The 18,887-nt window shown below is 45.2% G+C and overlaps 1 protein-coding gene and 1 pseudogene across 16 annotated transcripts in view; one reads left to right on the forward strand and one right to left on the reverse strand.

The window, feature by feature from the left end:
• Window positions 1-15,352, forward strand: part of LOC118666541 — a 29,472-nt pseudogene extending 14,120 nt beyond the window's left edge.
• ST7 (suppression of tumorigenicity 7) overlaps window positions 1-18,887 on the reverse strand; it is a 314,766-nt gene that overhangs the window by 198,262 nt on the left and 97,617 nt on the right. The window lies entirely within an intron of this gene.

Raw genomic sequence — 18,887 nt, forward strand, 5'->3', positions numbered from 1 at the left:
CCCCATTAAAATACCCACGGCATATTTCAAAGATCTAGGGCAAACTCTCCAAAAATTCATCTGGAATAAAATAAGACCCCTTTGAGCCTGCCATGCTAAGTGAAATAAGTCAGTCAGACAAAGATAAGTATCACATAATCTCACTCATATGTGAAATCTATTTAACAAAATAAACTGATGAATGGGAGGATTCAGAGACATGGAAAAATGGAACAGAGTGTGGAATATTAGAGGGAAATAGGGGAGGGTGGCTGGGTGGGAGGTAATCAACCAAAGACCTTGTATGCATATGTATATAACCCATGGGCACAGACAATAGAATGGTGAAAGCCTGCGGCTGGGGGTAGGGGCAGGCAGGATGGGGTCAATGGTGGGATAAAGGGAGACATGTAATACTTTCAACAATAAAGATTTTTTTTTTAGAAAAAAAGAAGCAATATACACTTAAAGCTGTGTATTTCATTTTATGTAAGTTTAATAAAAATATGTAAAAAAAATAAATGGGTAAAGGACCTAAATAGATAACTTCACCAAAGAGGACATACAGATGGCCAACAGACATATAAAAAAACGCTCAACATCACTAATGATCAGAGATGCAAATCAAAATGACAATGAGATATCAACTCACACCTGTTAGAATGGCTATGCATCAACAAATGACAAGTGTTGGCGAGGTTGTGGAGAAAAGGGAACCCTAGTAAACTGCTGACGGGAATGCAGACTGGTGCGGCCATTATGGAAAACAGTATGGAGTTTCATCAAAAAATTAAAAATGGAACTCCCATTTTACCCAGTGGTCCCACTTCTAGGAATATATCCTAAGAAACTCGAAACACTCATCAGAAAGCACATATGCATCCCTATGTTCATAACAGTGCAATTTACAATAGCTAAGATTTGGAAACAGCCTAAGTGCCCATCAGCAGATGAATGGGTAAAAAAAATTGTGGTACATTTACACAGCGTTATACTATATGGCAATAAAAAAAGAAAGAACTCATACCATTTGCAACAGCATGGATGGATCTGAAGAGTATTATGCTAAGTGAAGTAAGCCAGTCAGAGAAAGATAAGCATCACATGATCTTACTCAAATGTGGAATCTAATGAACCAAATAAATGGATGAACAAAAATAGACCCAAAAGATAGAAATATAAACAGACTGTTGAACTTCAGGGGGAAGGCAGGAGAGGGTGGGTGGGAAGAAATCAACCAATGAATGTGTATATATATACACATTATCTCGTGGACACAGACAATGGGGTGGTGGTGGGGGGGGCGGGGGGGGAGGGGAATGGGAGCAGGTTGGAAGAGGTTAATGGGGGGAAAAGGAGGACCTATGTAATACTCTGAACAATACAGATTTTAAAAAAAAGATTAAAAAAAAGAAGTGACAAGATTACACATAAATAAATAAATAAATAAATACATACATACATACATACATACATACATACATACATACATAACAACGTACCCTTCGAAATCATCATATTCTTTCTCTCCAAGAAAATCTAGCTACACTTGTTACTGAGCATCCCATTAAACCTGAGTTTGACTGTTTTTCACTTTGGATTTGGAGTTTTGTGTCACATATACAGTTCCAAACACTCAATGGATATAAAACTCAGTGACATAAACAAGAATGGTATTAAAACAGGCATATAGGCTTCCCTGACACAAATGCAGTGATTATGCATTCAACTGCAGGATTTGAATACTAACCCCAGAATACTTAAACCTAGAGGATTATCTATATAAATTAAATGCCTTCAATTTAGAATCTTCAAATTTACTTGTTAAAGTCATTCTAAAAATATAATGAGATCTTGCTTATCTACTAATCAATCCCAGAAGTTTGTACAAATGAACTGAGCACAATGCTGTTGTTTTTAAAAATCACTACATATCTATGAATTTATCCTCAGGAAATAATAAGAATTTCTGCATATATTTATCTTCAAGAATATTCAGCAAAATATATTTACAAAAATATTATTTTTAAAAGCAAAACAAAATACTAAATATCCAACAAGAGAAATGGTTAAATATTATATATCATTATGATAAAACAGTATACAGCCATTAAAAATCACATTATAAGTGACATGGAAAAATAATCACCACATTTTAGTTTATAAAGCATATCATGTAACTATGCATAGTTTGACACCTTTTATAAAAAATTCAAAGATGATACATTCACTGTTTGTGCAGGCACATAAACAACATGCATAGTTTCTGAACATAGAAAGAAATGTGGAAAGACACAAAGCAAACATTCTGAGTGGTAGAATTATGTATAATTTATTGGTGTTTGCTTCACTATAAACTAGAAATTTTCTACTATCTGTGTTGTTTTCTAATCAGGGTGGGAAAATATTTTCAAAGCATGTTACTCTCATTCTTTCTAATGGAGTTATTACACTATTATCAACTAAAAACCTATAAAACCATCTTTGAAGGGTGGAATTACATGGAACTTTCATTTATACTCTTTACAATCTCTATAGTCTTAAATTTTTTATACACACATGTATTATTCTAGTAATCAATAAAACTATATGTAATTTTTAAAATAACCAATGCTACTTTTTACTTCATTGAATAAGACTTTTTCTGAAGCAGGAATTTAAGGGAGTTTTAAAAGAAAATTTCAATTTATTTTAGTTTAAATGAGGTACTAAAGCAGGGGTCCTCAAACTACGGCCCGCGGGCCACATACAAAATACAAATATTGTATTTGTTCCCGTTTTGTTTTTTTACTTCAAAATAAGATATGTGCAGTGTGCATAGGAATTTGTTCATAGTTTTTTTTTTAAACTATAGTCCAGCCCTCCAACGGTCTGAGGGACAGTGAACTGGCCCCCTGTTTAAAAAGTTTGAGGACCCCTGTACTAAAGATAAGTTGACAGATTAAGCAACAACAGCAACAAAACTCTCCTATCTTTATTAAGAAAATTTTAGGAGAACTAAATATGAAAAGTTATATATGTTTATATGTATGTGAATTATAGTTTTAGAAAGATGGTACATGAATAGTCAATGATGTTTAATGTTTGCAATGCTACAATCACAAATCTTGTATGGATTTGTTTGTTTCAAAGCATTTATAGTTGTATATATGGATAACACAGATTTTTTTTTAAGAACCTAAAACACTGTTCCAAAGCCAGAGAAGGAGAGCCATTTAGGAAGCCAGACTGACTTAATATGCATAATCTGCACTGAGCAATGCCACCCACCCAAGCACTATTACCATCCTTTAGTGTCACAGTGGGCTGGTAACATGATTTAATTTTGGATTAAACACTGAGAGAGAATTCATCCCAACCAATTAACAAAGAGTGAACATAGTCTTAGAATGCCCTGCATCTGCTAATTCAAACTTTATCACCATAAGAGCACCCATACAACCATGACTCTTTTGGTTCCATTCTTTCTCAAGCTTTATAATAGTAGAAATGGCCCTGGTGCAGTGTGTCTATCTTGCTGCCACTGCAGCTGGCATGTCTCTCCCAACGGGGTAAGAATTGCTCTGCCTCCCCCGGGCTTTAAGCAGCATTGTATAAATAATTTAAGTTACTGCAGAGTATAAGTTGACAATCACATAACTCCATTAGAAAAAATGAAAGTAACATGATAACTTGGATTCAAAATTATTATATTGTAACCCATTAAATGCAATTAACTTGTATCAGCAGATGGCTGAATTAACACATCTAATCAGCAATGCTGCTAAAACTAAGGTTGTAAAAACAATGATTATAGTTCTTGAAATCTTTATTTTTTCTATTTTACCATTAAATTGTTTAAATATGAGTTGCATCTTCTTAACATTATAGAACTGCAAACTACGCTATGAACTCTATGATAATACTGTACAAAACTATTACATAAACATAGTTGCAACTAAGAGCTCTTCCCTGTCCATCAATGTCTTCTATCTACATGGAACATTACTCTCTAGAAAGATCTACAAGTCAGATTTACTCTCTCTTGATTCAGTAGCTTAAGGTCTCTGAACCAGAAATTTTAGACTGTGGAGCCCTTTTCCACTCTAAGACAATTGACAAATCCCTAAGGACAAATGTAGCACAATATTTAAGCTAAAAACCACACACTTTTATAACTCATATCACAAATAAATAAAACTCACTAATAAAGAGTTCTTAGAAATTAATACTTCTTTCACAAGAGAATTCAAACCCACACAAGATAATCCCTTTTCACTGATTAGCAAAAATTCAAAAGTTTGAGAACATGTATTTTTTTAGGTTTGCTTAAAATAAGTCAAATCTACATGGTGGTGACGATGATGAGGAGGAGGAGGAAGAGGAGGAGGAGGAGGAGGGGGAGGAGGAGGGGGAGGGGGAGGAGGAGGGGGAGGGGGAGACGATGACGGCTGCTGCTACATATTATTCACTCTAAATAATTTAACTCCATGAAAATCTTATTGGGACCTATTATGGCTTAACTTATAAAAGACTCATATAACACAATGTCTACAGGAGTATAAAAGCAGTTTCTGGATTCCTAAATGTGACTTCTTCTCTGGCTGGAGGACACTCCCTCAGGATCCTGAATAAATGTGTTTGCTCGCCAACCTAGTCATAAATGTACTTTTTAAAAAATACTGTTTTTTAATCCCCACCCAAAGATATGTTTATTAATTTTGGAGACAGAGGAAGGGGGAGGACACAGAGAGAGAGAGAGAAACATTGATGTAAGAGAGAAAATTGATTGGTTGTCTCCCATATGTGCCCTGACCAGAATTAAAGCAGCAACCTTTTTGGTGTATAGGACAACGCTTCAAGCACTTGAGCCACCTGACCAGGCAGAAATGTACATTTTATACTTCTACCATTCTCTAAGGATTTTATAGAAAATGAGGCAATATTTATAACTCACTAAGAATTCACAATAAGCAATACTTATACTAAAGGAGTTTTGACATATGAACATTCACACATGCACATTGAATGAGCTAAAATCCTGAGTTGGTACCTTCATTAGCTAAATCCTGAGTTGATAATCTAGAAATGAAAAATCTACTTTCAGTTTCATCAGTTTTACCAAGATATTTTCTGCATCTTTGTTTTCTAATCTATTTTTTAAATGGGACCTTCTGAAATTCTCTCATTTCTAAGGTAGATGAGGAGAAATTACTAAATTATAGAAGTCCTCTGCTATTTATGGAGCAACTGTTCTAGAAAAGGCTAAATCTGAGAGGATGAGTGTCTTTCTCCTGCTCATTTCACACTGGCTCAGTCCTCACCCTACCAGACAGGCCTGAACAGGAGGTAGTACACAGCAGAGGGGCGCACAGAAGCACACCTTTCCTCATGTGGCTGCAGGGACAACAATGTGTTGCATAAAGAGGCTCAACTTCTTAGTTTTCCCATTACACCAAATGTCTTAATTTGGGAGCAAAGAAACACATAGCCCCTACATTATCTAGCTTCTGTTCCAATTCAGGTGCACACCTTTATTCCTGTAGGTAAGACTTCTGCCACAGAGAAAGTAAAAATTGTCATGGTAAATTCAATAGGCTTATAATAAATTCAAAATAAATTATAAACCTTTAAAGTATGGGTGTTTACATATTTAAGCAACATGAAGAATATTAGTCCAGCTCTAACCGGTTTGGCTCAGTGGATAGAGTATCGGCCTGCAGACAAAAGGGTCCCAGGTTCTATTCCGGTCAAAGGCATGTACCTTGGTTGTGAGTTTTTTCCTTCAATCTAGAATCTTAAGACATTCAGAGATATAATATTACTGAATGACACCAACTGAGGGGATGGAGAGGGCTGAGGATGGCTTTAATAAAAGGCCTTAGTGTGAAAAGCAAACGATACTTTGGAACATGCTGCTTTATCTCTAACTAGAAGCCTGGTGCATGGATTTGTGCACTGGTGGGGTCCCTCAGCCTGGCCTGCAGTGATAGGGCTGAAACCAGCTCTCTGACAACCCCCGAGGGTCCCGGATTGGGAGAGGGCACAGGCCAGGCCAAGGGACCCCCACCAGTGCATGACTGGAGCTGGGGAGGGACAGCAAGAGGGCTCCAGGGCATGTCTGGCCCATCTCGCCCAGTCCCAATTGGGGCTGATCAGGACCAGCCGGCCAGGGAGGGATCATGAGAGGTTGGCCAGCCAGGGAGAGACCACAGGAGGGCTCCAGGGCATGTCCAGTCCTTCTCGCCCAGTCCCAATCGGCCAGACCCGAGCAGCAAGCTAACCTACCAGTCGGAGCATCTGCCCCCGCAGTGGTCAGTGCACATCATAGCGACTGTTTGAACGGTCGGACACTTAGCATATTAGGCTTTTATTATATAGGACTAGAGGCCCGGTGCACAAAAATTTGTGCACTTGGGGTGGGGGGGTCCCTCAGCCCGGCCTGTGCCCTCTCCCAGTCTGGGACCCCTCAGGAGATAACGACCTGCTGGCTTAGGCCTGCTCCCGGGTGGCAGAGGGCAGGCCCAATCCCTAGGTGCAGCCCCTAGTCAGGCTCAGAGCAGGGCTGATTGGGGAGTTGGGGCGCCGCCCTGTCATTCACAGAGCAAGGCGGATCGGGAGGTTGCGATGCCACCCTCAGTCATGTTCAGGGTAGGGCCGATTGGGGGATTGGGGCACCGCCCCCTGTCACACTCAAGGCAGGGTCGATGGGGAGGTTGGGGCGCCACCCCCTGTCACGCACAGAGCAGGGCCAATCAGGGAGTTGGAGAGCTCCCCCCGTCACACACAGAGCAGGGCCCATCAGGGGGGTTGGGGCTCCGTACCCTGTCATGCACAGAGCAGGGTCGATCAGGGGGTTGGGGAGCTCCCCCCTGTCACGCACAGAGCAGGGCCCATCAGGGGGTTGGGGAGCTCCCCCCTGTCATGCACAGAGCAGGACCGAGCAGGGGGTTGAGGAGCTCCCCACTGTCACTCACAGAGTAGGGCCGATAGGGGAGTTGGGGCACCGCCCCCTGTCACACTCAGGGCAGGGCCGATCAGGGGGTTGGGGTGCCACCACTCTCACACTCAGGGCAGGGCTGATGGGGAGGTTATGGCTCTACCCCGTCACACACAGAGCAGGGCCAGTGCGGGGGGGGTTGGAGCGCTGCAACCTGTCACACACAGAGCAGGGCCAATCAGGAGGTTGGGGTGCCGCACCCTGTCACACACAGAGCTGCAGGGTGATCAGGGGGTTGGGGAGCTCCCCCCTATCAGGCACAGAGCAGGGCTGATCGGGAGGTTGGGGCGCCTTCCCCTGTCACGAACAGAGCAGGGTGGATAGGGAGGTTGTGGCCCCACCCCCTGTCACACACACAGCCGCAGGGCGATCGGGGGTTTGGGCGCTGCCCCCTGTCATGCTGATCCCGGTGCCAGGAGGCCTCTCGGCTCCGCTGATCCTGGTGCTGGGAGGCATATCACCCTTTTACTATATAGGATAGAGGCCTGGTGAATGGGTGGGGCCAGCTGGTTTGCCCTGAAGGGTGTCCTGGATCAGGGTGGGGGTCCCGCTTGGATGTCTGGCCAGCCTGGGTGAGGGGCTGAGGGCTGTTTTCAGGCTGGTGGGTGACTGAAGCTCCCAACCGCTCCTTTTTTTCTTTTTTTTTATTCTGGGCCAGCTTTAGCTCTGAGGCTTGGCTCCAGCTCTGAGGCCTCGGCTACTGAAAGCAGGTATCTGGTTTGTTTGGGTTCTATAATCGAAACACTGTTTCAACTCCAGCTCTGAGATCCCGGCTGGCTGAAAGCAGGTTTCTGGGGTTTTGTTTAGCTTCTATATTTGTAACAATGTTTCCAACTGCAAGCTCAGAGGCCGGAAGCGGCAGGCAGGGAACGTTAGCTTCCTCTGTCACTGAAGGAAGCAAGCCTCATGTTCGCTTCAAGCTGCCTGGCTGCCGGCCGCCATCTTGGCTGGCAGTTAATTTGCATATCTCCCTGATTAGCCAATGGGGAGGGTAGCAGAGGTACGGCTAGTTACCATGTTTCTCTTTTATTAGATAGGATAGTTCAGCCCCTCATTTTATGGATGAGAAAATGAGCCTGAAGATGTTAAGCAATTTGTCCAATATCACAAGGAAATAGTGAGCCTAGACTTTCAGGCTGAGCTTTTTCCATAACACTAAGCGTAAACACCTGAAATAAGCTAGCAACTATAAAAATTCTACCACCACATGTTCTGAAAAATACCTGGTATCTATTAGGTGCCTCCAAGTAAAGGACTATTAGGTAAAAACAATTTCCCCCAAAGTCACACTATGTCCAGGATTTTCCAAACCAGGTTGCAAATAACATCAGGAAGCCCCAATTTAAATATGCCATACTGCCGTGGCAGCGGGGTTCAGGATCTGAAGGAGTAGTCGACACACAAATGAAAATGCTATAGAAGAAATATGAATTTAGAAGCCATTGAGGGCCAGGTGGAGCCTTTTTCTTGAAAAGAGACACCGAGTTCTTGCCTAGTCTGCTTTTTATTTACTTGAATACACATTTGCCCTTTAGCAATGCATACAGGCAGATCAAAGGTAAAGTTTGGTAAACAATGTAAACATTATCAGGTTGGGAAATCACCTCAAGCCCACAGCAGGGCAGTTTTATAATGATTTTCAGCCCTGCCGAATATCAAAGTCCATTGGCCTTCCAATGTTTCTTTTTGCACTTTTATGCTAACTGCTGTTTGCTTCAGCCTCCAGCACCATACTGTTACAACAGACAATCAGGGAGTGTTTCAGAGTCTCTCCCATTGGCCAAGATGGCACAGGGGAGAGGTTCTTAGAGTGATCACTGAAAAGACTAGAAATATGAGTAGACAGTGCCTGAACATGGCAAAAGCTAGAAAGATGAATGGACAGGGCCCCAGTACACCAAAATCTAGAAAGATAATTGGATAGAAAAAAAAATCCTTTCCTCCCTATTCCTCTCAGAACCATAGGCATGAACAGGAAAGGGGGATGGTCACTGAGATCAGAGTCCATCATTCTCCCAGGTTGCAGCACCTGAATAAACCTCTTTCTTTTTGTACCAGCACCTGTCTCACAAGTTTGGCTTTCACTGAGGCAGGCAAGAGAATCTGCGTTGTCAGTTATAATACCTTCCTGGAGCATCAATTTTACTTCATTAAATGATAATTAAATATTTTTATATTTAAATAATCATGAATATATTGCAAGGCAGGATGCAAAATTAACCTAATTTAAAAGGACTTCAAGGGGATCCTGTTTCAGCATCCTATGCCATTCTGTTTCTAAAACTTCTAACAAGGAAGTATGAGAAGCACGACCCAAAGGGGGTGAGCCTGAAAACTGGGACACAGCTCAGGAGGTACACGCTGGTAACCCTTGAACCAAACTGTACTTCCAATGTGCACTGGGAAGGTTCGTGTAAACTCTGATGCCCTTAAATACCTGTGTTTTTCACTGAAGAATCCATAAAGGAACAAGTTAAGACAGTCTTCTAGTAATTATAATCAATCAAAAGGGTGCAAAAGGAAGCAATATTGTCTATTGCTAAACATAAAGTTTAGAATCTGAAATGGGCAAGTTCACAGAAGAGAAGGGTTGAATTATATATCAAGCTCTTATTCAGAAGGTCCATTGCAGGATGACATTTAAATTTTAGTAGTACCCTAACCCAGTGGTCGGCAAACTGCAGCTTGCAAGCCACACGCGGCTCTTTGGCCCCTTCAGTGTGGCTCTTCCACAAAACACCAACTTCTGCGCATGGGCCACGAAGTTTCAATCGCACTGTAGGTGCGCACCCGCACATGGTATTTTGTGGAAGAGCCACACTGAAGGGGCCAAAGAGCCGCGTGTGGCTCGTGAGCAGCAGTTTGCCGACCATGGCCCTAACTGATTTGGCTCAGCGGATAAAGTGTCGGCATGCGAACTAAAAGATCCCAGGTTCGATTCCGGTCATGGGCATGTACCTGGGTTGCAGGCACATGCCCAGTAGGAGGTGTGCAGGAGGCAGCTGATCGATATTTCTCTCTCATCGATGTTTCTAACTCTCTATCCCTCTCCCTTCCTCTCTGTAAAAAAATCAATAAAATATATTTTAAAAAATTTTAGTAGTTACCTTCCTCTTCCTGCAAATTCTAAATCCATGAAACTTAAAATACATGCCTATTCATTTTTGCAATGTACTTATTAAAATTCAATTATATCTAATCACACTGTAAGAGTGAAAATGAAAAATATGTTCCCTTTATTCTAAAAATTATCGAAAAAGGGGAGGCACAACCTTTGAAAACAACTTCTGCAGAGGCAGAAAAGATAAACTATTTTTCTTTTGGATCTCTAAGTTTTAAGCTTTCATCCCCATGCTATTGCCAACATTCTAAGCTTTAGATATTAATAGCAGATTTTCAAACATAAAATACAGGTATATAGTGATAATTTTCTTGCCTTTACTTTAGCTGTGCCCAAGCAGCTGGCTTGGAGCAGCTGGCAACCCAACAATGAAATGCAGCAGAGTGAAGCCAAGTACCTCCTTGACTAGCATCACGTGCCAGGGCAAGGCCAGCTGCAGTTCCACTTGCTGTTTCCTTTTAACTAACTCAAAAGATCCCTTCTCAGAATCTGCATCAGTATGTTAATCCTGGCACTGGGTTCCGAGTATTCATTCTTCCCCCAGCTGCTCTCTGCTTTACATCCCCTAAAAGCGTAGTTCCCCACACCAAAATGAAAGGCAAAATGGCACATTAGTTAAAGAAACAGAGAATGAGCACTACATAAGGTGAGAGGCATGTGTCATGAAGGTGAATGTAACCCAAGCAATTATAATCATTACAAGAGAGTTGGCACACACTAGTTACTAAGTGCACAGGAGAGGCTGTAGATAACCTTGGGGAAGCTCTGTTTGAGTGACTCAGGGAGGCCTTCATTTTTCTAACTGAGCAACAACTCTGGATTCCCAGCTCCCCAAGACAGCCAATTCCTTTCAGGAGCATTGCTAAATCCTCAAAATAAATTTCAATTTGCAGTATTTAAAGATACATGACATACGACAGATGGGTGGTAGTAAAGTAGAAAAAACATAGGATTGAACAGTTTCTGAAACCTAGCCGGTTTGGCTCAGTGGATAGAGCATTGGCCTGCAGACTGAAAGGTCCCAGGTCCGATTCTGGTCAAGCACACATTCCTTGGTTGCAGGCTCCTCCCCGGCCAGGGCCCTGATTAGGCCTCGTGCAGGAGACAACTGATGTGTTTCTCTCACATCGATATTTCTCTCTGTCTTTCCCTCTCTCTTCCTCTCTCTCTAAAAATCAATGGAAAAACATGGAGTGAGGATTTAAAAAAAAGAACACCAGTTTGTGAGAAAGTTAAAATCATTTTTAGCAGCTGCTGGTTAATTTATAAATGACCTACTCTAACAATGTTTCAGTAAATGGGATAAAGTAATAATAGTAATAAAACAATTCAGTACTGGATCAGGGCCAACACCACTCTGAAGCACAGAAAGAAAATCTACACTAATAAAAGAGGAAAATGGTAATTGGCGTACGGCGCTACCCTTTTCATTGGCTAATCAGGGCTATATGCAAATTAACTGCCAACTAAGATTGGCAGTTAATTGCCAACAAGATGGCGATTAATTTGCATATGTAGGCACAATGCAGGGAGGCAAAAGGGAAAGCAGGAAGAAGCCCCCTGCCACTGACAGTGATCTGAAACCCAGGGGGGAGCTAAGAGCTGGGGGGCAGGGCAAAGGCAGCAGCCTTTGCCCTGCCCCCTAGCCATGATCAGAGAATCAGGTGCCTTTTCCGCCCTGGCCAGTGATAGCAGGAAGTAGGGGTGGAGCCAGCAATGGGAGCTGGGCACGGTCGAATCTGGCAGTCCCAGGAGCTAGGGGTCCCTTGCCTGGGCCTAAAACGGAGCCCACGATCGCGGGGCCGCTGCAGCTGCGGGTCCCCGCTGCCCGGGCCGGACGCCTCGGCCAGAGGCGTTAGGCCTGGGCAGGGGCAGAGCCTGCAACCGCGGGGAGCTGGGGGTCCCCTGCCCAGGCCTGACACCTCTGCCGGAGGCCTCAGGCCTGGTCAAGGGGCCGATCCGGTGATGGGTGATCGGAGGGTGATGAGGGTCAACTCCTCTGGCTGAGGCATCAGGCCTGGGTGGGGGGGCGGAGCCGGGGATTGGAGGGATATGATGGTCCCCTTGCCCAGGCCTGAAGCCTGGGTCAGAGGCGTCACGCTTGGGCGGGGGGGTGGAGCAAGCGATCAGAGGGAGATGGGGGTCCCCTGCCCAGGCATGATTCCTGGGCCAGAGGCCTCAGGCCTGGGCGGGGGCCAGAGCCAGTGATCGGGGGGAGATGGGGGTCCCCTGTCCAAGCCTGACACCTCTGGCGGAGGCGTCAGTCCTGGGCAAGGGGCCGATCAGGCGATCGGAGGGTGATGGGGGTCTACGCCTCTGGCCGAGGCATCAGGCCTGGGCAAGGGGCAGAGCCAGCAATTGGAGGGGTCTGGGGGTCCCCTGCCCAGTCCTGATGCCTGAGCCAGAGGCATCAGGCCTGGGCTGGGGGCAGAACCAGTGATGGGGGGAAATGAGGGTCCCCTGCCCAGGCCTGACGCCTCTGTCAGAGGCGTCAGGCCTGGGCAAGGGGCTGATCCTGCGATTGGAGGGTGATGGGGGTCAACGCCTGAGGGCTCCCAGTATGTGAGAGGGGGCAGGCTGGGCTGAGGGACACTCCCCCCCCCCCCACCCAGTGCACGAATTTCGTGCACCGGGCCCCTAGTTCTTTTTATAAAAGAAAAGATCAGTGAAAAAAGGAAGAAAGAAATTAGGTATTCGTTATGCTTAAAATGTACATTTATGGTGGAAATAGTAATTTATTTAAATGAAACAGGTGTCCTAAACTATGAACCCTACAATAATATATGATATTGTCTTTCACTTTTTTCTTTACAGCATAAATGAGAATATACCAAAGAGGCCTAAACTATCAGATTTGCTAAATGTTTCCATACAGATTTTAAAACAAACAAAACACAAATACTAATTTGTGAGCATTAAATTTAAAATAAAGTACCTTTACCAGCTTCAAGAAAATAGTGCATAAGCTGTATCCCAGATCAGTCAACACCAGGTCAATAAATATCTGTTGGATGCTGAATGAAATGTCACTATATAGAATTTAAGGAAATTTAAAATAATTTATTGGAACCTCCTTGCTAATACAGTTGAGGAAAAACACAGACAGGTAATACCTGAATTATTTGTTATGGGTCTGACAAAGAGTCTCTCTTCGACTAGACTTTAATCAGGGTCCTCTCAATCCTCTTTTCAACTGGGCCTTGACTTTTAGACTTGCCTGTCTGCCTTGCATTGCCCAGTTTTTAGCAAAAATCTTATTAAGTAGGTTTAGCCAGAATCCCCCAATGTTAATATTTGATCACCTTCACTATCTGACCAACTAATAGCTGATCACCCTGGCTTGCCTTCAGCAAGAATCCTGTTAGGGCCCAGCTGGTGTGGCTCAGTAGGTTGAGGGTCGTCCCATATACCAAGAGGTCACTGGTTCGATTCCCAGTAAGGGCACATGCCTGGGTTGCTGGCTCAATCCCCAGTAAGGGGCATGCAGGAGGCAGCCAATCAATGTGTATCTCTCATCATTCATGTTTCTATTTCTCCTCCTTTCCTCTCTCTCTTAAAAAAAAAAAATCAATAAAAACTTATTCAAAAAATAAAAGAATCCTGTTAGGTCAGTATAGCAAAAAACTGTCCTACCCTCTTAGTAATTTTCCATCTACTGACTCCTGCCCCCTAGTCCCATCCTGCTCCTTGGCTATAAATCCCCACTTTTCCTTGTTGTACTGGAATTCAGCCCAGTTCCATACTGAGGTCTCTTTCTCCCTATGACAATAATCCTAAATAAAATCTGTTTCTACTGCTCTTAACTACTGTCAAGCTCTGGATTTCCATGACAGCTCTTAGTGATTGTGCCACTCTGGAAGACAGTTTGGGATTTTTTTCCAAATGTTAAACATACAGTTACCATAAGATTCCCATGAGAATTGAAAACATATGTACTCGCAAAAACTTGTATACAAATGTTCATGGTAGTACTATTCATAAAACTAGAAAGTACAAACAACCCAAATCCCCATCAAATGATTAATGAATAATAAAATGTGGTATATCCATACATAGAATTACATTCAGCAACAGAGTACTGGAGCACTGATGCAAGCCCCAATATGGATGGACCTTGAAAACATTGTGCAAAACTAAAGATGCCAGCCACAAAAGGCATATGTTGTATAATTTCATTTATATGAAAATTCCAGAATAAAAAAATCTACAGAGACAGAAAGTGGACTGGTGGTTTCCAAAGGACGGGGGGAGGGGGAAACGGAAAGTGCCCGCTAATGGGTAGCAGTTTCGTTGGGGGTGATACAATCACTCTAAAATTAGATAGTGATAATATTGCACACCTCTAAAAACCACTGAATTGTATACTTTAATGGGGCAGATTTTACTGTGAGTTATATTTCAGTAAAATTCTAAAAATAAAATAAAAAGTCATTTGACCCAAACCCAGCAGGCGCCACATGCTGGAACTGTGGTTCTGTTGTCCTACCTTGGCAGGTCTCTCAGGGCAGTTCCTGCCCCAACCACACTATTCATATCAACAGCCTCAATGAGAAAATCAGTAAGTCCCTGTGGCGTCTTCTCCCCGTCTGGCCAGGTCCTGGGTACCCTGGTGTCACAGAGCCTGAAGATGAGGGCCAGGCTTTTGTCGTGACCAGGTCACAGCACCGCCAACGCCCCGCTCCATGCAGGGTTTCCCCTTCTACGACAAGCACATATGCATCCAGTACACCAAGACCAACTCGGGTATCACTGCCCAGATGAAGGGCACCTTTGTGGAGTGAGACCATACACAGAAGAGGAAGCCCAAGAGCCAGGAGCCTTGGTTGCAGTTCCCCCACAGTGGGGGCAGCCCGGGGCCTGTCCCAGCCATGCCACCAATGACTCAGGAGCCCCACATCAGCACCACTTGCAGGGTCAGCCTCCCTACATGCCACCCCTGGCATGATCTCACCTCCAGGCCTCACACCCAGCCAGGTCCCACAGGAGGCCATACCCACACAGCAGTTTATGCCAGGCCAGGTGCCACCTGCCAAGCCTCTTTCAGAAAACCCACCAAAGCACATTCTTTACAACCTACCAGAGAAAATGAGTTCATGCTGTCCATGCTTTTAACCCTGTTCCCTGGCTTCAAGGTCTGCCTAGTCCCAGGGCAGTGCAATGTCACCTTCGTGGAGTTTGACAATGAGGTGCAGGCAGAGGCTGCCCATGATACCCGACAGGGCTTCAAGATCACCCAGAACAACTCCATGAAGATCTCCTTTGCCAAGGAGTAGTGCCCTTGCCTGCCCCTGTCCTGTTTGGTGCTCAGCTCCCTGAAGGTAAGTCCCCTTCAGGAACCTTCTTGGAGCACTGTACCCAAAGATTGGCCCCAGACATTGTCCATTGCCCCTATAGTGGTTAGGTTGGAATTTAAGTGTTGTGGGGTTTTTTGATGTTTAATTTTTTTAAGCCATTTGTTCAACATGTATTTCTTGAAGATGTAATACTCGTACTACATATACTAGGCACTAGGAATAAAACAATACATAGATATGGCTCCTGCCTTCCCAGGGTTTATAGTCTTGTGCAGGAAGCCTGGGTTTACTAGTAAATCCTGGTTCACAATTTACTGTTATCTGGGAAAGTATCTTCTTCCTAGTCTATAAACAGGGTTAAAGGCAATACTCAGTGACCGGCACATTGAAAGGGAACCCAAATTGTTAGTTATTATTATCTATAATAATAAAAGCATAATATGCTAATTAGACTGGACAGCCGAACAACCTTCTGGACAAAGCCATAGCAGTGGGGGCCAAGGCAGAGGCGGTTAGGTGTGATCAGGCAGGCAGGCGAGTGGTTGGGGCAATCAGGCAGGCAGAGTGGTTAGGGGAGATCAGGCAGGCAGGTGAGTGGTTAGGGGCAATCAGGCAGTCAGGTGAGCAGTTAAAAGTGATCAGGCAGGCGTGCAGAGTGGTTAGAGGTGATCAGAAAGGCAGGCAAGTGGTTAGTGGCAATCAGGCAGGCAGGTAAGTGGTTAGGGGCGATCAGACAGGCAGACAGAGGTGTTAGGGGCGATCAGGCAGGCAGGCAGGAGAGCAGTTAGGAGTCAGTGGTCCCAGATTGCAAGAGGCATGTCCAAATGCCAGTTTAGGCCCGATCCTGCTGCGGGATTGGGCCTAAACTGGCAGTTGGACATCCCCCAAGGGGTCCCGGATTGCAAGAGGGTGCAGGCTGGGCTGAAGGACCCCCCCCCCCCTGCACAATTTTCGTGCACCAGGCCTCTAGTTATCCTATATAATAAAAGGCTAATATGCAAAGTGTCCCCACAGGCAAGAGTTTGACCGACTGGGAGTTAGACGTGCGCTGACCACCAGGGGGCAGCGCAGAATATGGTGGGTGTTGGTGACGCAGTGCTGGCAGTGGGTGGCAGTGGAGGCCCTACCAGCCCTGATGGGCTCCGATGAGAGTGGGACGGTGGAGCAGGTGAGCGGGCAGCACCAGGCCAAGGCGGGTGCAAGCGAGGGCCCCGGTCACACCCCAGACAGCAACTGGCGGCAGGGGGCGAGTCTGGTGAGTGGGTGGCACCAGGCCAAGGCCAGTGTGAGTGGGGGCCCCGATCGCTACACCAGTCGCCCCACAGATGGCGACCGGCAGGGGGGGTGGGGCTGGTGATCAGGTGGTGCCAGGCCAACGCGGGTGCGAGTGGGGGCCCTGATCGCCCTGCCAGTTGCACCACAGATGACAATCAGCGGTGGCAATGGGGGGCGGGGCCGGCAGGCAGTGCAAGGCGAAGGCGGGTATGAGCGGGGGACCCTGATCACCCCACTGGTCGCCCCACAGATGGTCCCTGATCACTGGCCAGGCCTAGGGACCCTACCTGTGCAGGAATTTTGTGCACTGGCCTCTAGTGTAAATATAAAGGAGAAAGAATGCTAGGCGAAAAGAATATAAGTAAAACAGGAGAGCTTAGAATTAAAGTAAATTACATTTGGGCTGAAACCTGAAAGATGATCAGTTGAAGATAGTCCGAAAGAACTTAAGAACTGCAGACAAAGGAAAGTGCAAATGCTAAGGTCTTGAGGCAAGCACGGGTGTGAGGGGTTCCAGGAACCATGTACGGTCAGAGGACACTAGACCAGCAAGGGAAAGATCAGCAGGAGCTAGAATGTGCTAGGTTTTGTAGACCAAAATAAGTATTCCAAATTTCATTCTTAGTATAATGGAAAATCACTGAAGGCTTTTAAGCAGGGAAGGCTATGATCCAAATATATTTCAAAAAGATCACTGGCTGCTGTGAGGGGGAAGATATGCAGTCAGAGGCTACCAGGGGAAAGATAATGGTGACCTGGATTACACTCCCTTCCTTTCTGTTCCACATACCCAACCTGCACTGGAGAGAACAAAGAATGAAGAGTGAACACACTGTAGAAGAAAGTGCACCAGGACCATACTTGAATCAAAAAGCCCTCAAATTCCTAGTTCTACTCTGAACCAACTATGGAATCTTGGCAAGTACTTCCTCCTTGAGCTTCAGTTCCTTATCAGTATAACTAGAGGCCTGGTGCACGAATTCATGCATGGGTGAGGTCCTGGGGGGGGGGGGAGACACCCTGGCCGGTCCAGGAACCTTATCCGTCCCGCTGACATTCACGTTGATTGTCGGGAGCCACCTGGCAACTGCTTTTATATTGTTTCTTCCTTGTAGAGTGTCTAGGGAAGAGACCGACTTCCAGGAGGCTGGCAGCGCTGTCGGTATCATCCAAGCAGTACTGGTCCATCGGTGTCTGTTGGTGTCTGGCCTGTTCTCCTGTGTTGAGCATCTGCCCCCTGGTGGTCAGTGTGTGTAATAGCAACTGGTCATTCCGGTCATTCTGTCGCTTAGGCTTTTACTAGTATGTATGTATATGTGTGTGCGTATATATAAATGTATATATATACGCACACACATATACATACAAACACAAGAGGCCCGGTGCATGAAATCCGTGCACAGGGAGGAGGGGTTCCTCATCCTGGCCTGCACCCTCTCCAATCCGGGACTGCTGGCTCCTAACCACTCACCTACATGACTGCCTGATAGCCCCTAACTGCCCTCCCCTGCCAGCTTGATCGCCCCTAACTGCCCTCCCCTGCCGGCCTGATCACCCCTAACTGCCCTCCCCCGCTGGCCTGATTGCCCCTAATTGCCCTCCCCTGCTGGCCTGAACGCCCCTAACCGCCTCTGCCTAGGCACTCAATACCGTGGCTTTGTTCAGAAGGAAGGCAGGATGACTGGAAGATGTCTAGTTGGCCCGGTCTAATTAGTATAGTACCCTTTTATTAGTATAGACTAGAGGACCAATGTATGAAATTTGTGCAAGGGGCTTGCCCCTCGCAGCACCAGCTGCCTCAGCCAGCCCTTGCAGCCCCTCGCAGCCTTGGCTGACCCTGGCAGCCCTGGCCAGCCCTCACAGCCTCGGCCGGCCCTCGCAGCCCCGACTACATCCAGATGGTCGTCCAGAATGTCGTCCAGACGGTTGTTCTGCTGTTCGGTCTAATTATCATATTAGCTCTTTATTATATAGGATATATAGATTAGAATAAGAGCTCTACCCTACAGGGTTACTCTAGGGCAGTGATGGTGAAGCTTTTGAGCTCGGCATGTCAGCATTTTGAAAAACCCTCACTTAACTCTGGTGCCATGTCACATACAGAAATTTTTTTACATTTGCAACCATAGTAAAACAAAGACTTATATTTTTGGAATTTATTTTATATATTTAAATGCTATTTAACAAAGAAAAATCAACCAAAAAAATGAGTTCGCGTGTCACCCCTGACACGCGTGTC

Source organism: Myotis myotis, unplaced genomic scaffold, assembly GCF_014108235.1.
Source record: "Myotis myotis isolate mMyoMyo1 unplaced genomic scaffold, mMyoMyo1.p scaffold_m19_p_11, whole genome shotgun sequence".
In the NCBI taxonomy this organism is placed as follows: Eukaryota; Metazoa; Chordata; class Mammalia; order Chiroptera; family Vespertilionidae; genus Myotis; species Myotis myotis.